Source organism: Lathyrus oleraceus, chromosome 1 (genome assembly GCF_024323335.1).
Source record: "Lathyrus oleraceus cultivar Zhongwan6 chromosome 1, CAAS_Psat_ZW6_1.0, whole genome shotgun sequence".
NCBI classification, from domain to species: Eukaryota; Viridiplantae; Streptophyta; class Magnoliopsida; order Fabales; family Fabaceae; genus Lathyrus; species Lathyrus oleraceus.
Window position 1 is genome coordinate 451,010,334 of NC_066579.1, and position 27,731 is coordinate 451,038,064.

Genomic DNA, 27,731 nt, shown 5'->3' on the forward strand with positions numbered 1-27,731 from the left:
ACATGTGATGTAATTGAGTTGGAATCAAACTAAAAATTATAAACACCCAACAATATAGAAGTATTATTTCCTTCCCCAAAAGTTTTTTATTATCTCCCAAAATACTTGAACACTTTCTCCACCTAACCAAAACTTCCTTCCAACAACTGAGGAATTTTTGACATACTCTAGATTCTATAATACACATCCAAGTAGATTTTCTTTTACATTGTCTGAATTTTGTAATTTGAATTCATGCTGATAGATTTTTGGCACAGTCTGAATTTTATAATCAGAAACATATCACTCGATTTGTTTGTGTAGCTTAGTTTACACCTACACTTTCTCTGGAGTAAAAAGCACATAAATTTGTATAAAATTATGTTGATTTGCAGTTCACATTCTTACACATATCCAATCAGAATAATATCTAACCTAGTCCCTATATAACATAGGGGACTCTATCCCATTTGTTCAAGAATTTTGAAAGAAACTTATAAAATATCAAAAATTGAAAGAAGATTAATTACAACCTTAATTGTCTCAAACTCTAGTTGTTATAGTAGAATATAAACTTGGAAACAACACAATGATCAAAATCAAATTACTATTTATTTATGGAGCAATCTTTCTCTGCCTCCCACCTCCAAAATTCCAATCAGTGTTCAAATGTTACTCGGAATTATTGTGTTGTTCTTGTTTTTCCATTGATAACTGCTTATTCTTCTATTCAAGAGGTTCACCACTAACCAATGACTTAACAAATTCTTGTAGATTGGTTACACTTGGATTACTCTCATAATGGTACATGAGAGGAACCATTCTTGCAATATTAACACAAAATTTGGTAAAAGATAAGGAAAATATTGGATTTGGGTTTATGCTTTCTTGATTGAGACATTTCCATGCACTTGAAATCATGTTAGTAACATGTTTTCGCACTTCTTCAACTGAAATATCTTGGTGTTCATTCATGTAGCAATCAAGATATGATCCATCTAAACCATTTTGATCTTCACTCTACATTCATGTAAGAAAAATAATTCAAATCATTAGAATTCAACATTTAATAATATGTCATGTTTCAATAAACAACTCATTGATGTAAAATAATCATGAACTCAAATTTTTGTAGGATTCAATATATATATATATATATATATATATATATATATATATATATATATATATATATATATATATATATATATATGAGACATTTTACACCCATTGTTTCTTAAATAAGGTGTAACATATCCTCTTTTTACACCTATTCTAAAATAGGTGTAAATTCTTCTTACATTTTACACCTGATCACAATGGTGTAATATGTCTAAAAAATGGGTGTAAAATCATCTTTCGTAGAATAAACTATTTTACCTTATCTCCTTCTAAATCATCAGAAAGACGAAGAATTTTTGCAATGGAATACATAATATTTGGAAAGTCATCATCTAAAATTGAAATAGTTTCCTTTGTTATTTCTTGAGTCTGATCAAAGAGGAAGAATGCATGGATAAGTACAACATGCACCCCTGGACTGATCATTCCATTGTTCAAGTACTCATCCGCCTTTGGCAACTGACCAGAATTCAACCAATGTGCATCTTTCAACACAGAATTTAAATATCTTATCCACATGTAATTTCTAAAAATAAATTGACATGATCAAGTATATAAAATCACACTTAATTGACTAACTTACCGATTTTTTAAGTGTATCAATAGGGTTCAATCCATACTTTTCGTAGACCTTTTCAGCGAAATCATTGGTAATCTTATATGTAAAACTTAAACAAATTTTCATGAAGTCTGGAAGTTCCTCTATACCAGTCAATTTCCATCTGAATCAAGAGATCAATTCATCATATATAAGTAAAACTTAAACATGTGCACGTATAATCAACGTCTCCGAGAATAAATTTTCACAAGCATTTCGTAAATTGATTTTTGATTTTGTTGAAATTTCTACCTTTTAGCTGTGTCTGTAAATAGAGTAAGTTGGTCTAATGTCCCATGAACATCAAAAATGTCGTCAATAACATAAACTAGAGAGATAACTTTGGTAAGCTCAATCCTTTGCTCTGAAAAACTTGGATCAGTAGAGCATGCCATGGGCCACATGTACCATTTGAGTGGTTGGTAATGAGCAAACTTTTGCTCCTTAGCCATTTCAAGGTCTTTCCACCATCTGTTATATAAATAAACATTATGTGATACTTATAATTAAAATACTTTATCTGTCATAAAATATAAACAAAATGATCCAAAACGCGTCCTTTGAAGTTAAGAAACTGACTTGGAAACTTGAATGATTTCATTCTGATTCATGAGCCTCACTATGCTGGAATTGATTTTAGCCAGTTCTTCTAAACATGTCCATTCATTATTGGCCTTCAAACCACTTAGGATTATGCTTTTGTCCATGAACCTTGATAAGCCATAGTGAAGTGGATATTGAAGAGTGTTTTTAACATATATAGCTTCACTTTGATTTTGATGTCTTGACAACCATTCATGAAGAAGCTCACTAGAAAGAAGTCCGATATCATCGAGACCGTCTTCTCCTTCAATACATAGCTTGGATGCTTCATGCATAGCAATGAGACCCTTTACATCCTCACCATATTTTTCTCTAAAACTTCTTTTGTTACTCATCAAGCTGTCAAATAAATCTGCCCACTCATTACATTTGATGTTTAATTAGTAACTAAATCATTCAAAAGTATTAAAGCATGTCATCTAGGTACAAAAGTAAATATATGAAATTATGCTTATCAAGTCTTTTGTACTACACATAACTATGATAGTTACTTCTAATATACTTAATACTCAAGATAAAGGAATCAAATCTCTTATAACATTATCTAGGTGTTTACTTTAGCCATGTAGAGATTTATTTGTATTATTGGAAAAATCATAAATCCTAGATTGATTAGAGATACAACCTTAAAAGAGTTTATATAAAGTGTCACCCTCATCTTACAAGTCTAATTTGTAAGGATGAATTAAACTAAACTCTAATATGGTATTAGAGTCTATTGATCGGATCATGGGTCATCCACTATTTACATCCACATACCAAATCCAAAAGAGCGTTGGACGTGAGGGTGTGTATTTTGAAAAACCCAAATCCACCATTAATTAAAGATAGAGCATTAAAATAGTTTATATACAGTGACACCCCTCATATTTCATGTCGATTTTGTAAGGATAAGTTAGGGCAAACTCTAATAAGTACACATACCCAATTCACCTTGCCCATGACCATAAAACCTTCAGGTTGTTTCATGAAGGTTTTTACTTCTAATGTACCTTGTAAGAGTGTATATTCATACACCAAGTCCAAAAGAGTGTTGGGTGTAAGGGGTGTATTGAGAAAATATCAATTCCCACATTGGTTAGAGATAAAGCCACAAAAGAGTTTATATATACTGGCAACCCTCATCTTTCAAGTACGTTTTGTAGGAATGAGTTTGCTCAAACTCTAATAAGTACACATACTCAATTCATCTTGCCCTTGACCTTAAAACCATCAGACTGTTTCACGAAGATTTCTATTTCTAATGTACAATGTAGGAGTTTATATCCACACAACAAACCCAAAAAAAATTAGGCATGAGGGGGTATATTGAAAAAATCTCAAGTCCCATATTGATTAGAGACAGTTCTAAAAAAATTTATATATAGTCACACCTCTTATCTTTTAAGTCAATTTTGTAAATATGAGTTAACTTAAAATCTATTAAGTACACATATCCAATTCACCTTGCCCTTGACCTTAAAACCTTAAGGCTGTTTCATGAAGATTTTTACTTCCCACACACCAAGCCCAAAAGACTGTTGGGCGTGAGGCTATCAAATCCCATATTTTATAGAGATAAAGTTGTAAAAGAGTTTATATATAGTGACACCTCTCATCTTTCAAGTCAATTTTGTAAGAATCAATTAGGTCAATCTCTAATAAATACACATACCCAATTCGTCTTGACATTGTTTTGTAAGATTTTAACTTCGAATATACCATATAAAAAGTTGTTTTTAACATCCAGTTGTTCCAAATTCATGTCAAATTGAGTTACCATAACTAAAATTACTCGAATTGAGCTATGGTTTTACCACTTTAGAGATAATTTTATGGAAGTCTATTCCCTCTCTTTGTGTGTATCCATTGGTAAAGAGCTTAACCTTGTACCTAGATTGTTCATTTTTAGAATTTCATTCCTTATTCTTATATATTCAATTGATTACTTTCTCCTTTCATAGTAGTAGACCATTTAACAAATCCTTTGCACTTATGGCTTCTTCATAAGATTCATGCACTACTAGAAAAAACATTTGACGTGACATGTTATTACCTCAGTTATTAGGCCAACTGAAGTAAGAGCTCTTAATCAAGCGTCTGCAAATTATTTTCTTTTATTAAAAGGCATTTCACTACGGTCCATATTAATAACCGTAGTGATATGTTAAAACATACAAGCTTTGAATCGCAGCACCAACATTTTTCCTTTTTTGGTTACAAAATAGGTGTGTCACTTACAAACATAATATTAATATTAAAACTAAAGTATCTTTCACCACGGTCCATAAAAGCAACAGTTGTTAAATGTACATACATGCTATCAATGTCGTTCATAACAACTATGGTGAAAAAGTATAACATATATTTAAGCAAAAGTTCGCTCATTCAGGATAGAACACATCCGTCTCTCTCAAAACGAAAGTCTAACTCTCCCTCACGCCTCATCCTAACTCTAAGAACGGTTGCATACCACTTATTCACAAAATTCTAATATATCTTCTACATCTCTTATGGATCAAGGAAAGGTGTTAACTCATTTCTTTCACTTACTCGTCACATTTAAGGTATATTTTATGTTGTTGTTGATTTTGTTTTTGTTGATATATTATGTATGTTTTTTAAGGTATGTTGTTGATGGTTTTGTTTTTGTGTGTATATGTTGTTTGTTGTTGTTAATGTATGTTGTTATTGATAAATGTGTTATGTTGTTGGTTATAAAAGTTGTATGTTGTATGTTGTTTAAAGTATGCTGATGATTTTATTTGTTGATATATATTGTATGATGTTTAAGGTATGTTGTTGTTGATAAAAGTTGTATGTTGTACGTTGTTTATGGTATGTTGTAAGTTGTTTATGGTATGTTGTATGTTGTATGTTGTATGTTGTAAGATGTTTTTGGGATGTTGTATGTTGTATGTTGTTTAAGGTATGTTGTTGTTGATAAAAGTTGTATGTTGTATGCTGTTTAAGGTATGTTTTTTTTATAAAAGTTGTATGTTGTTGGTAATAAAAGTTGTATGTTGTATGTTGTTGATGATTTCGTTTTTGTTTTTAATAAAAGTTGTATGTTGTTAAGATATGTTAATGTTAATGAAAGTTGTTTGTTGTTAAAGTATAATGGTCATGATTTTGATTTTGTTAATAAAAGTTATATGTTGTATGTTGTATTTTGTTTAAGGTTTATTGTTGTTAAGGTCTTTTTTAAAGATATACCTCCTAAATTGCATCTTCATTACATTCAGCCAACATGTCATAGAAGATGGGTTTATTATATCGTATGTGGTTTGAGTGTTTTTCCAATCCTTTATCGAATATATTATCATTTTAATTGAATTATAAAATTATAATACGAGATATTAAGTTATATTAAAAAACAAGTTACACTAATCAATGTTATACGAGATTTATTAAGCCCATTACAGTTCACTCTTTAACAGTTAGAACTTGGTTTGATGCTTATAGTTCTTAAAATACTCCTTACTTCACCTCTAATTTTGTTTGCAAAGTAAATAATATTTTGCAAAATAAACTAGAGGTGAATGAAGGGGTAGTTGAAGAACTAAAAGTATTGAAACAAGATCTAACCATTAAAAAGAGAAATATGGATTATGGGTTGCATAAAGTTTGTACAACATTGATTAGTGTAACTTGTTCTTCTAATATAATTTCATATCTCATATTATAATTTTCTAAATTGAAACAAGGTTATATGTTTAGTGACAAATTGGTGAAACAAGCATTCCACATAAGTTATAATAAACTGAAGTAAACATATCACGTTGTAATCAAGGACCATGGTGATATGTTGTGCGCTAAATCTTTCACCATGGTTGGTTTCAAGAACCATGGTGATGAAATCTGGAAAAAAATGCAGATGTTGAGAATTGAACACATGACCATAACCTTCTACTATGGTTGTTTTAAACAACCGTATTGATATGTTATGTGTTTGTCTTTTTACCATGACTAGTAATTCATGTTTCTAAAGAGGGCACATACAACCACAAACTACCTTACCATAGACCACCATCCGTAGTGGAATCTTTCTCTCAACCGTGATAATATATATATATATATATATATATATATATATATTCGGGAGTAGTGTTCAAGAATAAAGCTATGAGAGGCTTGATGATTCTTCTGACTTTGTCTCTTTACAAGCCTAATCATTTTCTTCATTTGAATGAGGATCTTATGATGTTTTATCGCCTAGACCCAAATAACTATGAGTAAGTTCATAATTAGTACTCCCTCCGTTTTTTATTATAAATCGTTTTTGACTTTTCACACGTATTAAGAGATGTAATAATTGTGGTATGAAAAAGATAAATTATGAAGGGTTTTACAAAATTGTCCTTCATTAATGGTATTGGAAAGATAAATTGATATAATTGAAAAGAGGGAGAACAATAAATATTTAAGGATGGAATAGGAAAAATAACATTAATTATTCATTGGTATTATAAAATGACTTATATTGTAGTATAAAATATTTTTCCAAAGCGACTTATAATAAAAAACGGAGGTAGTATCAATTTTGTTGTATTTAAAAACTTTACTCTTTCAAGGTTCAACCCCGATCACATTTACATCTTTGTCTTTATTATAGTCAATCACTTCTGCAATCTTGTTAATGTTAATATTAAGATCCTTTTCACTGTATATCACACCCCTACTTATGACACATTTCTTTCTTTCTATGCACCATATCTTGTAGATCATAATCCTTTTTTTACTTTTGGATATAGTTTTTCCTACATTTGAATGGTATTAAATTGTACAACTAAAGGTTCTAAGGTACCAATATTTTGTTCCATATTTTTAAGAGTTTTACATCCTAGTGCAGTAGCGGGAGACCTATTTATCAAATAGCAATTTGTGTGGACAACTCTTCCCCATTAATTCTTTGATAAGTTTTCATTATATAATATATATAACCTTCTTAGGTAAAGATCTATTAATTCTCTCATTCAAACCATTTTGTTATTCAGGGTATATATAATAGTGTTGGTTTTATATATACTATGCTCATTAATAAAATGATTAAATTCCTTGCAGAATTCTAGTTTATTATTTTTCCTAAGAGTTTTAATCCTCCTATTACATTGATTTTCAACTATTGCCTTCCATTGAACAGATATTTTGAGAGCTTGATATTTAGTGTTAAGCAAATAAACCCATACTTTCCAACTAACTTGTGATGAAATATTTGTTACCTCTGTAAGAAGGATTCTTAGTTGGCCTATATAGATTAGAATGGATGTATTCCAATTTATCTTTGATATTTTTAACAACAACTATGAATTTTGTGAATCTATATACTTGTAGGTACGACTATCTGCAACAATTATTTGATTCAGTTGGTTTTGATGACGACAACATTTTATGTCAAATGACATTCAATGAAGCTTTACTTATCAAGATGGATCAAATAGCCAAGATGTTCTTTGTGAGATCAAAATAACAAAGTTATCCCAATGATTACAAAACCTTAGGTCAAATAGCATTCAGAGAAGTATTTTGTAAGAACTATCACACAATCTCTGATGATGGGATTCAACCATGAAATTATCTCAAGCATCGTAAATCCTCGTCAATCAGCTAAATCAAGTGCTAGATGAAGTACTAAAGACAATGTTGGATCTAGCAAAGGGACTTGAAGATTCAGAGTTGTGAAAGAGAGGAAGTGTGAAAGCTCGTCCTTTTCTTCTCTTAGCATAAGTTTGAGTGATAAATGTATTGTAAATGTATAAGAGTAACCCTTAAAATCTTAAGGCAACTCTCTCACACACATTCAGAATGTTTTTGAAGCCTCTCTTATTTTATAAATCACATGAAAATGTTTAATTCATGTAACTAATAAAGACATGTTTAATCAATTGAGAGTGCTTTTTCACATGGTTTAATCGATTACCACATTAGGGTTAATCAACTAACACTTTTGTAATGCCTCTAAATCAATTAGAGAAACCTTTAATCGATTAGTGACAGCGCAATTCAAAAAGTTTCCTTTTGTGGATTGTCTAATTGATTAACAACTAGGATTAATCAATTAGAAGCACTAAAAATATCGTTGATCGTTTTTCTTTTTGGTGTAAAAGCTCTGTTCGATTCTAAGATTAACCCGATGTAAAATCCCATGTTTGATTTAGGGATTAGCCAGTGTAAACTCTCTTGTTTGGTTGTAAGAAGTTTTGTGGGCATAACCTATAAAAACATCCTATCTCATATAATGGAAATGCGCAAAAAGACATATTTGGGGATATGAGTACGCCAAGGGGTTAAGTCAAACTTGTATAAACCATTGGTGCATTTCTCTCTTCCCTTATCTCTATATATTTTTATTATTTATTTTTGTTGTATTTCATTATCTTTCTCTCTCTGATTTTAATTATTTTAATTATTTCGCTGCTTAAACTTTGTTTGTTTTTATAAAATCAACTAAAACATTTTAATAACAAAGAAATTTTAATTTGACTTCAATTCTTAAACCCTCACAATTCATTGTATCCACCCCTCTTGAGTTTGAACTCACTTGTCCAACATATTTTACTCTTGGTTCCTTTCCAATTATAGTCCTGACAAAATCCCAATTCTTTAAGCAAAATTTCACCAAACAGTCTTTACTTAGTTAGCTTATGGAGACCTCTTTGAATGATATTCCTCATCCTTTGGTGCCATATTTTTCCCATGCTTAATTCAATGTTTTTAACCACTACCAAAATTGAAGTAATTGGATCTTCCTTAAGTGTATAGAGATAATCTATTATCCTTTCTCTTTTCATCACTACGATTGATTCTTTCAAAACCTTCATGATTGAATTTTCAGCTTTGAAAGTGTAACTAAATTCTTCCAAAGTTCTTAGGGACATTATACTTCTCTTTAGTTCAGGAACATGTCTAACTTTTGTTACAATTTTTTCAGTACTATTTTCTAGTTTGATAATAATTGAACCAATGCCTGCTACATTGCAAGTAGCAATATTTTCCATAATAACTTGACCTCCTTGATACTCATTGTAATCTTAAAATCACTCTTTATTGGGAAACATATGATATGAAAAACTTGAAAGTTGTCATAACCATCTACTACCAAGACTTCAAAGTTGTCATAACCATCTGAAACAATTGAAGCATTTCCTTCCTCATATCCATTCTTCTTCTTGAATTTTCTTTTTGGAAAGTTTTTCTAGAAGTGACCTTATCTATGAAAAATGAAGCATTTTATTGTTCCTTTTTTATTTTGATCTTGACTTGTTCTTTCCCTTTGTTGAAGGGTAATTCAGTATTTTAGTATTTCACCTACGTGCCATTATTATTTGTGTATATAAAGTACTATAGTTGTCAACAGTTATATCCACTGAGCATTGTTGTTTAAGGTATGTTATTATTGATAAAAGTTGTAAGGTGTTGATGATTTTATTTTTGTGTATATATGTTGTTTGTTGTTGTTAATGTATGTTGTTATTGATAAAGGTGTTATGTTGTTGGTTATAAAAATTATATGTTGTTTAAGGTATGTTGTTGATGATTTTGTTTGTTATATATATTGTATGTTGTTTAAGGTATGTTGTTGTTGATAAAACTTGTATGTTGTCGGTAATGTAAGTTGTAAGTTGTTTATGTTATGTTGTAAGTTGTTTATGGTATGTTGTGTGTTGTATGTTGTTTAAGGTATATTGTTGTTTATAAAAGTTGTATGTTGTTGTTTATAAAAGTTGTATGTTGTTTGTAATGTATGTTGTAAGATGTTTTTGGTATGTTGTATGTTGTATGTTGTATGATGTTTAAGATATGTTGTTATTGATAAAAGTTGTATGTGTTATGTTGTTTAAGGTATGTTGTTGTTGATAAAAGTTGTATGCTGTTGGTAATAAAAGGTGTATGTTGTATGTTGTTTAAGGTGTGTTTTTGATGATTTCGTTTCTGTTTTTAATAAAAGTTGTATGTTGTTAAGGTATGTTATTATTAATAAAAGTTGTATGTTGTTGATGATTTTTATTTTTTTAATAAAAGTTATATGTAGTATGTTGTATGTTGTTTAAGATTTGTTCTTGATGTTTGTTGTTGTTAAGGTTTTTTTTAATGATATACCTTTTAAATTTCAGCTTCATTACGTTCAGCCAACATGTCATAGAAGATGAGTTTATTATATCGTATGTGGTTTGAGTGTTTTTTCAACCCCTTACCGAATATATTATTTTTTTCAATTGAATTAAAAAATTATAATATGAGATATTAACTTATATTAAAAAATAAATTACACTAATCAATGTTATACGAGATTTATTAAGTCCATTATCTGCATTTCGCTCTTTAACGATTAAAATTTGGTTTGATGCTTGGAGCTCTTAAACTACTCCTTCCTTCACCTATAATTTTGTTTGCAAAGTAAATAATATTTTGTAAAATTAACTAGAGGTGAATGAAAGGGTAGTTGAAGAACTAGAAATACTGAAACAAGATCTAACCGTTAAAAAGCAAAATGTGGATTATGGGCGGCAGAAAGCTTGTATAACATTGATTAGTGTAACTTGTTCTTCTAATATGATTTCATATTTTATATTATTATTTTCTAAATCATATTGAAAGTTTATATGTTTAGTGAGAAATTGGTGAAACAAGTATTCCACGTAAGTTATAATAAACTCAAGTAAACATATCATAACTGTTGTAATCAAGGACTGCGGTGATATGTTGTGCGCTAAGTCTTTCACCATGGTTGGTTTCAAGAACCGTCGTGATATATGTTGAAATCTGAAGAAAAAAAATGAAGGCACTGATAATCGAACGCATGACCATAACCATTTACTACGGTTGTTTTAAACAACTGTAGTGGTATGTTATGCGCTATTGTCTTTTTACCATGGTTAGTGGTCCATGGTTGTAAAAAGGGAACATACAATCACACTAACTTACCATGGACCATCATCCATAGTAGAATCTTTCTATCAACCATAATAATATATGTATTATGTAGTAGTGGGGTTTTACATCACAATATGAAATATTAGTGTTCAAGGATAAATCTATAAAATGCTTGTAGCCAAACCTTTTGGGAGGCTTGATGATTCTTCTGACTTTGTCTCTTTACAAAACATAGTCCTTTTCTTCATTTGAATCAGAATCGTATGCAATTTCATCGCCTAGACCCAAATAACTATGAGTAGGTTGATCATTAGTATCAATTTTGTTGTATTAAAAAACTTTACTCTATCAAGGCTCCACTTCGATCGCATTATATCTTTGTCTTTATTATGGTTAATCACTTCTGCAATCTTGTTAATCTTACTATTAAGTTCCTTTTCATTGTATATCACATCCCTACTTATGACACATTTCTTTCTTTCTATGCACCATATCTTGTAGCCTTTGACCTTATTTGGATACCCAATAAACAATCCTTTTTAACTTTTGGATATAGTTTTTCCTACATTTGAATGGTATTAAATTGCACAACTAAAGGTTCTAAGGTCTTTGTATTCTACCGACCTTTTGTTCCATTTTTTTTAGGAGTTTTACATCCTAGTGCAGTAGAGAGAGACCTATTTATCAAATAACAATTTGTGTGGACAACTCCTCCCAATTAATTCTTTGATAAGTTTGCATTATACAATATATATAACCTTCTTAGGTAGATATCTATTAATTCTCTCATTCAAACCATTTTGTTATGGGGTATATATAATAGTGTAGGTTTTATATATAATATGCTCATTAATAAAATGATTAAATTCCTTATTGCAGAATTCTAGTTTATTGTTTTCTCCAAGAGTTTTAATCCTCCTATTAAATTGATTTTCAACTATTGTCTTCCATTGAACAAATATTTTGAAAGCTTGATATTTACTGATAAGCAAATAAACCCATACTTTCCAACTAACTTCATACATAAAAGTGATGAAATATTTGTTACCTCTGTAAGAAGGATTCTTAGTTGGCTTATATAGATCAGAATGGATGCATTCCAATTTATCTTTGGTGTTTTTAACAACAATAATGAATTTTTTGAATCTATGTACTTGTAGGTATAACTATCTGCAACAGTTATTTGATTAAGTTGATTTTGATGACGACAACACTTTATGTCAAACGACATTCAATGAAGCTTTACTCATCAAGATGGGTCAAATAGCTAAGATGTTTTTTCTGAGATCAAAATAACAAAGTTATCCAAATGATGACAAAACCTTAGGTCAAATAACGTTCAAAGAAGTATTTTGTAACAACTGTCCCACAATCTTTGATGATGGCATTCAACCATGAAATTATCTCAAGCATCATAAATCCTCATCAATCAGCATAATCAAGTGCTAGATGAAGTACTTAAGAGAATGATGGATCTAACAAAGGGACTTGAAGATTCAGAGTTGTGAAAGCTCGTCATTTTCTTCTCTTAGCATAAGTTTGAGTGATAAGTGTATTTTAAATGTATAGGAGTAACCCTTAAAATATTAAGGCAACTCTCTCACACACATTCAGAATGTTTTTGAAGCCTCTCTTATTTTATAAATCACATGAAAATGTTTAATTCATGTAACTGATAAAAACATGTTTAATCAATTAAGAGTGTTTTTTCACATGGTTTAATTGATTACCACATTAGGGTTAATCAATTAACGCATTTGTAATTCCTCTAAATAAATTAGAGAAATATTTAATCTATTAGTGACAGCGCAAAAAGTTTCCTTTTGTGGATTGTCTAATTGATTAAAAACTAGGGTTAATCAATTAGAAGTATTAAAAAGCTCGTGGATCGTTTTTCTTTTTGGTGTAAAACTTATGTTCAGTTCTAAGATTAACCCGATGTAATCTCATGTTTGGTTTAGGGATTAGCCAGTGTAAAATATCTTGTTTGGTTGTAAGAAGGTTTGTGAGCATAACCTATAAAAAAATCACATCTCATATAGTGGAAACGCGCAAAAAGACATTTTTGGGGATATGAGTACGCCAAGGGGTTAAGTCAAACATGTATAAATCGATGGTGCATTTCTCTCTTCCCTTATCTCTTTATATTTTTATTATTTATTTATTTATTTTGTATTTCATTATCTTTATCTCTCTGATTTTCATTCTTTTAATTATTTCGCGGCTTAAACTCTGTTTGTTTTTATAAAATCAACTAAAACATTTTAATAACAAAGAAATTTTAATTTGACTTCAATTCTTAAACCTTCGCAATTCACTGTCGCCACCCCTCTCGTGTTTGGACTCACTTGTCCAACATTTCTCACTCTTGTTTCCTTTCCAATTATAGTGCTAACAAAATCCAAATTCTTTAAGCAAAATTTCATCAAACACTCTTTGCTTATTCAGCTCATGGATACCTCTTTGAATGATACTCCTCAGCCTTTGGTGCCATATTTGTGTCATGCTTAATTCAATGTTTTTAACCACTACCAAAATTGAAGTAATAGGATCTTCCTTAAGTGTATAGAGATAATCTATTTTCTTTTCTCTTTTCAAAACCTTCATGATTGAGTTTTCAGCTTTGAAAGTGTAACTAAATTCTTCCAAAATTCTTAGGGATATTAGACTTCTCTTTAGTTCATGAACATGTCTAACTTTTGTTACAATTTTTTTCAGTACTATTTTCTAGTTTGATCATGATTGAACCAATTCCTACTGCATTGCAAGTAGCAATGTTTTTCATCATAACTTGACCTCCTTGATACTCATTGTAATCTTAAAATCACTCTTGGTTGGGAAACATATGATATGAAAAACTTGAGCCATAACCCATTTGTTATTTGCCACGGTGCTATCTACTAGACTTCAAAGTTGTCATAACCATATGAAACAATTGAAGCATCTCCTTCCACATATCCATTCTTCTTCTTCTTGAATTTTCTTTTTGGAAAGTTTTTCTTGAAGTGACCTTCTCTATGACAAATGAAGCATTTTATTGTTCCTTTTGATTTTGATCTTGACTTGTTTTTCCCCTTTGTTGAATGGTAATTCAGTATTTCAGTATTTCGCCTACGTGACATTATTATTTTTGTATATATAGTATTGTAGCTATCAACAGTTGTATCCATTGAGCATTGTAGTGCAATGTGTGTGCAACCATTTTGTGGTAACCGTTTTTGTAGAGTAATATAAGTTTGTTATTCTCTTTTCTCTCTCTTCTTCCATCTTCATCTTCTTCATCTTGTGAACCAACAATTGGCATCTAGAGCTCCGGTTCAGATCCACGGGGAAACACGAGTGAACTGTGATGCATTGTGTGATTGATTTCATTTCTTAAATTCGTGTTGAATTTCTGAATCAAAATCGTAACAGAATCACATATCTTGATTCTTCGGGATTAGGAAACACAGGTGTTTGGTGAGATCTGAGTGTATCGTACAAGGTTGAAAATGAACGGAAATGGTAATCTGAGTATCAAGATTCAGCGTTCGATGGCAAGAACTATAATATATGGATGAGTTAGATACGTGTGTTGTTTAGCGCTCAAGATGTTCTTGATCTCGTCAACGAAGGTTATGTTCCGGTTGCACTTCCAGAAAATACAAAAGATGCACAAAGAAATGCTCAGTGGGATCTAAGGAAGAAGGATTAGAAGGCGTTGTTCTACATCCATCAGTGTGTGGATATGAAAGTGTTTGAGAAAATTGTTGATTCGAAGATGAAGAAGGTTGCGTGAGACACACTAGTACGGTGCTAAGGCGGTGATGCATCAGTGAAGATAGTAAAGCTTCAGTCTTTAAGTAAGAAGTATGAGAATCTTAACATGAAAAATAATGAGAAGGTACCTGAATACATCTCCAGAGTGATTCTGATCACAAATGATATGAATTAGTGTGGAGAAACTCTCTCTGAAGAAAGTATCAATGAGAAATTAATTAGATCTCTTACTCCTCAGTTTGATTACATCATTGTAGCAATTGAACATTCTAAGGATCTTAATGTAACACCCTTCTAAACACCCCAAATTATTATAATTAAAATAACAATATATTCATCAGAGTAATTATGCCCCGAAGGGTGTCACACAATCATTTTTTTTCAACGTTCATCATATTATCATGTCATGCTCATTTATTCAATTAAAATAAGATTCTTTGCATAATTCGCAGCGGAATAAATTCTACATCAAGTAAAACATGTAACACAATACATGTAAATCATTCAACAACCAATAACAACTTAGTTAAAACACCCCCTCCCGATGTTACATCTATCAGAGCATGACCCATAAGAACTACTCTAGACTCCAAGCATTAGCTTCTACTCGATTCATTTCTCGTTACCTGAAAAATAGGTGTAAGGGTGAGTTCCTCAATCTATAAATAAGCATTATACAACATTATGTAATGTTAAGTAATTAACGCATTAAATCACCCTAATCATACTACGCATTCAGCAACAGCAATATCCGTTCCAACAACATACTTAACAGTAGATTCTCGACCACAATCAACATCAACAACACAACACACCACCCACATATAATACTGGAATACATCCATTCATACTATATGCCATACATTCATTATGCAATGAGACTCTACACGTGCGGTACCGACTATTCTTGAACATATAGTTCAAGCTCACCGATCCCTCCGGATACGGCTACTAAGCTCATTAGTTCCACTCATTGAGATCTAATGACTCACTCACTAATTCCTCACCATGGGAATTAGCTACAGCCCCGAAGGCTAGACTATGCACACTAATCATCTAGTATGCAAACATCAACAACAACTCCACAATGATTCACTCACTAATTCCTCACCATGGGAATTAGCTACAGCCCCGAAGGCTATGCTATGCACGCTAATCATCTAGCAATGCAGCATCAACAACAATTCACAACGGACATAAGCTCACACATATAAGCCATACAGCAGTCCATTCACAACACAGGCATAATATATACATTCACCTCACTATGCATGCCATCATACATCATCAACACATCATTATTATGCAAATCAATTAAACACAGTATTAGCACTCTCTACTAATACTTATACTGCTCACAACAGAGGGGTATAATTCCCTATCACATCATGTACCAACATAGTTCAGCTCTCAATTATGTACACCACATTAAATATCCAATTTTTCCACTCTGCCCAACTGGAGGGAGTCAGCGCGAAACTCCTTTGCGTCGACGCATGCAGTCGGCGCATGCCTCACGGGTCAGCGCAAAATCCCTTGCGTCGACGCATGCAGTCGGCGCATGCCTCACGGGTCAGCGCACGCCGACCCTATGGTCGACCGCTCGCGCGCAGACTCAGATTTTCTGCATTATTCCAGGGTTCTGTCAGCTTACGCAGATCCGGTTTTCCGGCCGTTTCCTCATCTGAAACCATCTCTAAACATAACAATTTGTTTTGGTAAATTGGTAGTACCGATTCAAGTTTTTGGTTGGGGTTCTTGCCCTAGTCTAACATTCAAGACTCACACAACTACCGATTCAATTTACAGATTTTACACAGTTTAACCAACATCAATTTCAGCATATACAGTTCCAATTAGGGCTAACTTAACGGCTTATCACTACCCACTACATATTATCCCATAATACCCATTAATCGACGATAAACCCCCTTACCTGAGTTAATCCGGCGATTCTAAGCTTTAGCTTTTCCGTTCTTCAACCGTGCTCTTCAGTTTTTCTCTTGCCCTTTTTCCTCTTCTCTGCAGCTTCTCAACTTTTCACGTGAAAACCCTTCTGTTCCAAAATGAGGCTCTTTTCTCTTATTTCCAACTTATATATTTTCCAAATAATAATAATAATAATAATAATCCAACAAATAATAATAATAATAAAATTCCCAATTATTTAATTAAATTAATAAATAAATTATTAACTCAATTTTAAATAATTATTTTATTATTATCGGGGTGTTACAACTCTCCCCCACTAAAAGAGTTTTCGTCCTCGAAAACATACCTCAAGCGAACAACTCTGGGTAAGATTCCTTCACCTTACTCTCCAGTTCCCAAGTCACGTTGCCACCTGCTGGTCCTCCCCAAGCTACCTTCACCAAGGCAATCTCTTTACCCCGCAACTGCTTCAACTCTCGATCCTCGATCCTCATAGGTGATGTTTCAACAGTCAGGTTATCTCTCACCTGTACATCATCTATTTGGATTACATGCGACGGATCATGAATATACCTCCTCAACTGAGACACATGAAAAACCTCATGCAAATTCGCAAGCGACGGCGGTAAAGCGACACGATAGGCTACCTCTCCTATCCTCTCTAAAATCTGATAAGGACCAATGAATCGAGGTGTCAACTTCTTTGACTTCAAAGCTCGACCAACACCAGTTATCGGAGTAACACGAAGAAACACATGATCTCCCTCTTGGAACTCAAGTGACTTCCTCCTCTTGTCAGGATAACTCTTCTGACGACTCTGAGCAATTCTCATCTTCTCCTGAATCATCTTAATCTTTTCTGTAGTCTGTTGAACAATCTCTGGTCCAACCACAGCACTCTCACCGGACTCATACCAACATAAAGGTGTCCGACATCGCCTACCATACAAAGCTTCAAACGGTGCCATACCAATGCTCGAATGAAAACTATTGTTGTAGGTAAACTCAATCAAAGGCAAATAACAATCCCAAGCACCTCCTTTTTCCAAAACACAAGCCCTCAACAGATCCTCTAATGACTGAATCGTCCTCTCAGTCTGACCATCAGTCTGCGGATGATATGCAGAACTCAATCTCAGCTTAGTTCCCAACGCCCTCTGCAAACTTTCCCAGAACTTCGATGTAAATCTAGGATCTCTGTCCGAAACAATACTCGACGGAATACCATGCAAACTTACGATCTTCTCAATATACAACTCGGCTAATCTTTCTAACGGATAATCCATTCTGATCGGAATGAAATGAGCCGATTTCGTCAATCTGTCAACAATCACCCAAATAGCTTCAAAATTCTTACTCGTCCTCGGTAAACCAGAAACAAAATCCATACTGATACTGTCCCACTTCCACTCTGGAATAGCCAACGGTTGCATTAGTCCAGACGGCTTCTGATGCTCAATCTTCGACTTCTGACAAGTCAAACAGGAATACACAAAACTTGCAATTTCTCTTTTCATTCCCGGCCACCAAAATAACTTCTTCAAATCATGATACATCTTCGTAGCTCCAGGATGGATACTCAAGCCACTACGATGTCCTTCCTCAAGAATACTCTTCTTAAGCTCGGTAACATCCGGAATACACACCCGATTACCAAATTTTAAAACACCATTCTCATCAACTCTGAATTCACCACCTTGACCTTGCTTCACGAGGGTCAACTTATCAACCAAATGCATATCAGATTTCTGACCCTCTCTGATCTCATCCAGAATACCACTTGTTAACTTCAACATTCCCAATTTAACACTATTGTGAGTGCCCTCACACACCAAACTCAAGTCTCTGAACTGCTCAATTAGATCCAATTCCCTAACCATTAACATAGACATATGTAATGATTTCCGACTCAATGCATCAGCCACTACATTTGCTTTACCTGGATGGTAATTCAAACCAAAATCATAATCCTTCAGAAACTCTAACCATCTCCTCTGTCTCATATTCAGCTCTTTCTGATCAAACAAATACTTTAAACTCTTATGGTCACTGAAAACCTCAAATCTTGATCCATACAAGTAATGCCTCCACAACTTCAAAACAAACACTACAGCTGCCAACTCCAAATCGTGCGTCGGATAGTTCCTTTCATGAACCCTCAGCTGTCTCGAAGCATAAGCTATAACCTGCTTATTCTGCATCAATACACCACCTAAACCCAACAAGGAAGCATCACAGTAAACCTCAAATGGTTCCGACGAACTCGGTAATATCAAAATAGGAGCAGTAGTCAACCTTCTCTTTAACTCTTGGAAACCTTCTTCACATTTCGAGTCCCAAACAAACGCTTGCCCCTTTCTAGTCAACATCGTCAACGGTAACGCCAACTTAGAAAATCCCTCAATGAACTTCCTATAGTAACCAGCCAATCCAAGGAAACTTCGAATCTCAGCCACAGACTTAGGAGCTCCCCACTTAGCTACCGCTTCTATCTTAGAAGGATCCACAGCAACACCACCTCTTGAAATCACATGACCAAGAAAACTAACTTCTTCTAACCAAAATTCACACTTAGAGAGTTTAGCAAATAACTTCTTGTCTCGTAGAACTTCCAACACCACTCTCAAATGCTCAGCATGTTCTTCTTCAGATTTCGAATACACCAAAATGTCATCAATAAACACCACAACAAACTGATCTAGATACGGATGAAAAATCCTATTCATATACTCCATAAATACTCCAGGCGCATTAGTCACACCAAAAGGCATTACAGAATACTCATAATGTCCATACCTTGTCCTGAAAGCAGTCTTCTGAATGTCCTCAATTTTCACACGTATCTGATGATACCCAGACCTCAAATCTATCTTGCTGAACACGCTCGCACCAACCAACTGATCCATCAGATCATCAATCCTCGGCAAAGGATACCGATTCTTGATCGTCACTTTATTCAGTTGCCTGTAGTCCACACACAACCTCATCGTACCTTCTTTCTTCTTAACCAACAACACTGGTGCACCCCACGGTGACACACTCGGACGAATAAATTGCTTATCCAACAGATCTTCCAGCTGACTCTTCAATTCAGCTAACTCAACAGCAGACATACGATACGGAGCCATCGATATCGGTCTAGTACCAGGTACCAAATCAATCGAGAACTCAACTTCACGCTCTGGCGGCAATTCATTCACCTCTTCCGGAAATACATCAGGAAAATCACACACCACTGCTAGATCACGAATCACCAGTTTATCTTTAGCCTCTAAAGTTGCCAACAACATAAACAACTCTGCCCCATCTGCTACTTCCTCATTCACCTGCCTAGCTGATAGAAACAAATCCTTTCCTTCCTCAACCTCAGGAAATATCACAGTCTTATCAAAACAATTGATAGAAACTCGGTTAAACACCAACCAGTTCATACCCAAGATAACATCGATCTGCACTAATGGAAGACACACAAGGTCTATCCCAAAGTCTCTACCAAAAATACTCAAAGGACAACTCAAACAAACCGAAGTAGTAGTCACTGAACCCTTCGCAGGAGTATCAATCACCATACTTCCATGCATCTCAGATATCTCTAACTTAAGTTTCACAGCACAATCCAACGATATAAAAGAATGAGTTGCACCTGTGTCAATAATAGCTACAAGAGGAAAGCCATTAATATAACACGTACCTCTGATCAAACGATCATCTGCAGAAGCCTCAGAACCTGATAGAGCAAAAACCTTGCCTCCTGACTGATTCTCCTTCTTCGGCTTAGGACACTGTGGACTGATATGACCCAACTCTCCACAGTTGAAACAAGTTACAGTCTTCAACCGACACTCTGCAGCCAAATGACCACCCTTGCCACACTTGAAACACTTCATCTCAGCACTGGTACACTCATGAACACGATGTCCAGCCCGACCACACCTGTAACACTTAACAGGAGCACTAGAGTCTCCCCCACTAGGCCTCTTCATCCCACTCTGCTTCTGAAAACCTCTGCCAGCTGCATACGGTTTTCCACGATCCATCTGATTCTTACCCTTCCTATCAACCCTCTGCTGATAGCTCTCAGCTCTAGCCTTGGAATCCTGTTCAAAAATTCTGCAACAGTCAACCAAGTCAGAAAACACTCTGATCCTCTGATATCCAATAGCTTGTTTGATCTCAGGACGCAACCCGTTCTCAAACTTCACACATTTCGAAAATTCTCCAGCAGCATCATTATAGGGAGTATAGTACTTTGACAGCTCGGTGAACTTCGCAGCATACTCAGTAACAGTCCGGTTACCCTGCTTCAATTCCAAGAATTCTATCTCTTTCTTTCCTCTGACATCCTCGGGAAAATACTTCCTCAGAAATCTCTCTCTGAACACAGCCCAAGTAATCTCAGCATTCCCAGCGGATTCCAACTCAGTGCGGGTAGCAACCCACCAATCATCAGCTTCCTCTGACAGCATATGTGTACCGAACCTGACCTTCTGATTATCAGCACACTCAGTTACTCTGAAGATCCTCTCGATCTCCTTCAACCACTTCTGAGCGCCATCTGGATCGTATGCTCCCTTAAACATTGGAGGATTGTTCTTCTGGAACTCACTCAACTGACGAGCAGCTCCCATTCCCATAACATTTGGATTCCCTCCAAGTACTCCAGCCAGCATACCCAGAGCCTCAGCAATCGCAGCATCATCTCTACCTCTTCCAGCCATCTCTATTCTGAAAACCCAACAAGCTAAAACAATAAGTACTGATAGGGTTACACAACACCTATTCCGTACAGGGGAAACAGAATAATTACGACTCGACTCGACCGACTATGCTCTGATACCACTAATGTAACACCCTTCTAAACACCCCAAATTATTATAATTAAAATAACAATATATTCATCAGAGTAATTATGCCCCGAAGGGTGTCACACAATCATTTTTTTCAACGTTCATCATATTATCATGTCATGCTCATTTATTCAATTAAAATAAGATTCTTTGCATAATTCGCAGCGGAATAAATTCTACATCAAGTAAAACATGTAACACAATACATGTAAATCATTCAACAACCAATAACAACTTAGTTAAAACACCCCCTCCCGATGTTACATCTATCAGAGCATGACCCATAAGAACTACTCTAGACTCCAAGCATTAGCTTCTACTCGATTCATTTCTCGTTACCTGAAAAATAGGTGTAAGGGTGAGTTCCTCAATCTATAAATAAGCATTATACAACATTATGTAATGTTAAGTAATTAACGCATTAAATCACCCTAATCATACTACGCATTCAGCAACAGCAATATCCGTTCCAACAACATACTTAACAGTAGATTCTCGACCACAATCAACATCAACAACACAACACACCACCCACATATAATACTGGAATACATCCATTCATACTATATGCCATACATTCATTATGCAATGAGACTCTACACGTGCGGTACCGACTATTCTTGAACATATAGTTCAAGCTCACCGATCCCTCCGGATACGGCTACTAAGCTCATTAGTTCCACTCATTGAGATCTAATGACTCACTCACTAATTCCTCACCATGGGAATTAGCTACAGCCCCGAAGGCTAGACTATGCACACTAATCATCTAGTATGCAAACATCAACAACAACTCCACAATGATTCACTCACTAATTCCTCACCATGGGAATTAGCTACAGCCCCGAAGGCTATGCTATGCACGCTAATCATCTAGCAATGCAGCATCAACAACAATTCACAACGGACATAAGCTCACACATATAAGCCATACAGCAGTCCATTCACAACACAGGCATAATATATACATTCACCTCACTATGCATGCCATCATACATCATCAACACATCATTATTATGCAAATCAATTAAACACAGTATTAGCACTCTCTACTAATACTTATACTGCTCACAACAGAGGGGTATAATTCCCTATCACATCATGTACCAACATAGTTCAGCTCTCAATTATGTACACCACATTAAATATCCAATTTTTCCACTCTGCCCAACTGGAGGGAGTCAGCGCGAAACTCCTTTGCGTCGACGCATGCAGTCGGCGCATGCCTCACGGGTCAGCGCAAAATCCCTTGCGTCGACGCATGCAGTCGGCGCATGCCTCACGGGTCAGCGCACGCCGACCCTATGGTCGACCGCTCGCGCGCAGACTCAGATTTTCTGCATTATTCCAGGGTTCTGTCAGCTTACGCAGATCCGGTTTTCCGGCCGTTTCCTCATCTGAAACCATCTCTAAACATAACAATTTGTTTTGGTAAATTGGTAGTACCGATTCAAGTTTTTGGTTGGGGTTCTTGCCCTAGTCTAACATTCAAGACTCACACAACTACCGATTCAATTTACAGATTTTACACAGTTTAACCAACATCAATTTCAGCATATACAGTTCCAATTAGGGCTAACTTAACGGCTTATCACTACCCACTACATATTATCCCATAATACCCATTAATCGACGATAAACCCCCCTTACCTGAGTTAATCCGGCGATTCTAAGCTTTAGCTTTTCCGTTCTTCAACCGTGCTCTTCAGTTTTTCTCTTGCCCTTTTTCCTCTTCTCTGCAGCTTCTCAACTTTTCACGTGAAAACCCTTCTGTTCCAAAATGAGGCTCTTTTCTCTTATTTCCAACTTATATATTTTCCAAATAATAATAATAATAATAATAATCCAACAAATAATAATAATAATAAAATTCCCAATTATTTAATTAAATTAATAAATAAATTATTAACTCAATTTTAAATAATTATTTTATTATTATCGGGGTGTTACACTTAACACCATAAGAATTGAAGAGTTACAAAGCAGTCTAGAAGCACAAGAGTTGCATCTGACTAAAAGAACCTATGAGAGAGAGGTAGAGCAGGTTCTAAAAGCTTATTTTGTCAAGAAGGACCAGAAGCAGTCTTGGTCAGAGGCCAAAGAAAGACATGGTAGGTCTCAAGAGTCAGAAGCCTACAATTTCGATGAGAGGAAACATCATAATGGAAGGGAGAAGATTGACAAGAGAATGGTTCAATGCTACTGTTGTAATAAGTTTGGCCACATTTCTATAGACTGTTGGTCAAACAAGTAAAGGAAGTCAGAAGAAGCAAACATAGCCAGAGGATATTATGATGATGAACATGTGCTATTGACGATTTATGATTCTGAAGGAGACTCTGAATATGAGTCAGAGTCAGAATATGACTCTGAATCTGAAGTCGAGTCTGATTTTAAATATGAGTCAGAATCATAATATGAGTTAGAATCTGAAGGTTCTGAAGAAGAGTCAAAATCTGAGGGTTCTGGTGACTCTGACTCTGAAGGCGAGCCTGACTTTGAAGGTGAATCTAATTCTGATCTAGATTCTGATGGCGATTCAGAATCTGGTGGAGATCCATACTTTGAGAATATTCTAGACTCTAAAGGTGGTCATGCCTCTGAAGGTGGTACTTCTGGGGTTCTAGCATCTGATATTGTTCCAGCATCAGAAGAAGATTCTGAAAAAGTTCAGAGGCCACAAAGAATCAGAAACATTCCAAGGAGATTTAAAGAGCTTGACATGTTGCAAGATATTGAAGTAGACTCTCAGGGAGAAGTCATTTAATGTGCCATGTTAGTAGACTCTGAACCAGTCACTATTGAAGAATCCTCCAAGAAGAAAGTATGGTTGAAGTCCATGAAAGAAATCCATCAACGTCAGATGGATTTTCAAGAAGAAACTGACGCCAGATGGATCAATCTGCAAACACAAAGAAATTTTAGTGGCAAGAGGTTTTCTACAGAAAACTGGGTTAAACTACTTTGAGGTATTTTATTCTGTAGCGAGACACGAGACAATCAGATTGGTGATTATGATAGTTGCTAACAAGAATTCGCCTCTGATGCATCTGGATGTGAAATCTGCATTTTTGAATGATCCATTAGTAGAAGAGGTATACGTGTCACAACCTTCTGGAATGATGAAAAATAAGCATGAAGGGATGGTGTATAAGTTACATAAAGCGTTTTATGGACTGAAACAAGCTCCTAGAGTATGGAATATGAAAATTGATTCATTTTTCAAGAACCTAGGATTCATAAAGTGTGAGATGGAGTATGGCGTTTATGTTCAACATACTTCTGGAGGCAATATCATTATGGTGTGTCTCTATGTTGATGGCATATTTCTCGGTGTTCCAAGAAGCAATCAGTTGTTGATTTTTCAACCTGTGAAGCTGAATATATTGCAGATGATATGGATGCATATCAAGTTGTTTGCCTTCTAAGTTTACTATAAGATCTGAAGATCAAGGTAAATAAGCCTCTGATGCTGATGATTGATAACAAGTATGCAATCAATCTTGGCAAGAACCAAGTGCTGCATGGGAGAAGCAAGCATATTGAGACTAAATATCACTTTCTAAGAAGTCAGATTTAGAATGGAGTGCTAGAAATTATGCATTGTAGCACCCAGAAGTAGTTGGTAGATGTTCTGACAAAAACGATCAAGACTGGTCAATTTCTCCACTTGAGGGATGAAATTTGTGTTATTAGTTTTGATTAGTTAAATTCTGAATTAAGGGATGGTGTTGAAGGATAATTCAGTATTTTAGTATTTCGCCTACATGGTATTATTATTTGTGTATATATAGTATTGTAGCTGTCAACAATTGTATCCGCTGAGTATTATAATGCAGTATGTGTGCAACCATTTTGTTGTAACTGTTTTTAGCAGAGTAGTGGAAGTTTGTTATTCTCTCTTCTCTCTCTTCTTTCATCTTCATCTTTTTCATCTTGTGCACCAACACCCTTGTACTCATGCTTCTTACTTCTGCCTCTAACAGACCATTTTGACCATTTATTTATTTAAATTTATTGATTTTTTAATTAAAAAAACTATAATATTTTGTTTCAAACAAATTAGATTTTGAGTCACTCACTTAAGCCTCATAAAAAACAAAAATACGAAAGGACTTAAAAATTGCGGGCAAAAAAAACATTTATTTAGTATGGGGTCTAAAAAAAGAGCCAAGTATGGGGCCTAATTATTAGGACTCTGTAAAATCGAGATTTTTTGACACCCTCCAATTAAACCTGAGACCCTCCATCTATAGCACTTTTATCATTATATCCCTTTGTAGAAAAACAGATTTTTTTGAAATTTACCTTTTTTTATCGGAAATTTGCAATATGTAACGGAAATTTTTGCATTTTTTATTTTTTTAGCGGAAATTTTGAAATTTTTGAAAAAAAAAAGAATATCGGAATTTAAAAAAAAAAATCCAAAATTTTTAATTTTTTTTAAAACTATCGGAAAATTCGAAATTTCTAGTACACTATCGGAAATTTCGAAATTTCAGGTATAGTATCGAAAATTTCAAAATTTTTGGAATTTCCGATAGGATTAAATTTATTTTTTTTAAATTAAATATGAGCTACCGAAAATTTTATTTTAGTTGAAATTTCTGATATAAAATGAAATATTTAGAATTTTCGATAATATTTTTAAATTCATGTAAGTTTTAAAAAATTTAGTATATCGAAAATTATAAATAATACTATCGGAAATTTAGTGTATACCGAAAATTCTGATATGTCTATCGAAAATTTCGTAAGAAAATTTGTTTCAATTTTTTTAGAGACAGTTTTGAAATTATGAAACTATGAGATGTCAGATTTAATTGAAAGGGTGACAGGATGATGAATTCTCCTCTAATTGTATCAAACTTTTAAGAGTTGAAACTAACTATAACATAAAAATCGTTACAAGACAAAAACAAAAAATAACTAACTAAACATGATTCTAATTATCAACAACTTGTATAAATTTTTGGAAGAATTAATGAAGAATCCTAACCTGGCTTAACATAGTGACCTCCTTGTCTTAGCAAGCGAAATGTAAGAGCAAATTCATACATTTCATGGCTACTGACAAAATCAGTGGGATTGATGTTCAAAATTATATATTGCTTTTGAAGAATTGCTTGAATCTCCTCAGCAAAGTGATTTTCAATGCCAAGCCTTTGGATGATGTCAATCATATACAAACTCTTCATTGGTTCTTCGTCAGTAGCAAGTAATTTCTTATAAACTTGTTTGGCTTCCTTCAATATCAAAGCTTGTTTGACATAGATAACATTCTGAAAAGATAGTGATCAAAATATAATATTAAAATATTTTTATTTTATGTATATCTTGAAACTGAAAGTGTATCATACTTTAGCACACTTACCATGTTGGAATTTTTGGTTTGATTTTATCAGAACTATACAAGAGTCTTTGTTTTGGTGTTAGCTTCTGGTTGATATTTAACTTGTGTAATGGTTGACTGAAGCAGTTTACAAAGGAAAGGAAGATGTATATTTTGAAGAAATGTGTGAATATTATTTATAAATTAACTGTTCACATGGTTTTATTCAGGAACACGTTTATTTTACAACAAGTCGTGCCCAACAGATCGAAAATATAAATTAGGCAAATAAAGTTTGCTTATAGTTGACACTCTCTTAATCTCCCTTATTTTTAATATTACAAGTTATACTATATAGGTGTTTGAGACAGAAGTATGGTTATTTAATGAATAAGTGAGATTGGTAAATAAAAAAGAATCTATGATTAAAACGAATCTCTCTTCGAATTTATAATATTCTTTGTCATCCAGAGTGTTCTTTAAATCCAACTTGAATATCTCTTTAGTTTGTGTGAATTCAGGTGTGTTAGTTGGTAGGTAATTTATAATAATAGGAGGTAATGCTTCGTATTCGTTGACTTTTAGGTCTATTTTTCTTTTTTTTATAAGTTCTTTATATAAGTTAGTGAGTAAAGGATTGGTCGTTAGTTTAGGGTGTGAAATTTTGTTTTGCAGGTGATATGCTTTTAACGAGAACAATTAATGT

At 33.9% G+C, this 27,731-nt stretch overlaps 1 pseudogene; it reads right to left on the minus strand.

Annotated features, from left to right (window-relative positions):
- Nucleotides 1–705: 705 nt before the first annotated feature.
- On the minus strand, nt 706–27,165 carry LOC127115258 (neryl diphosphate diphosphatase, chloroplastic-like; annotated as a pseudogene).
- Nucleotides 27,166–27,731: the final 566 nt, after the last annotated feature.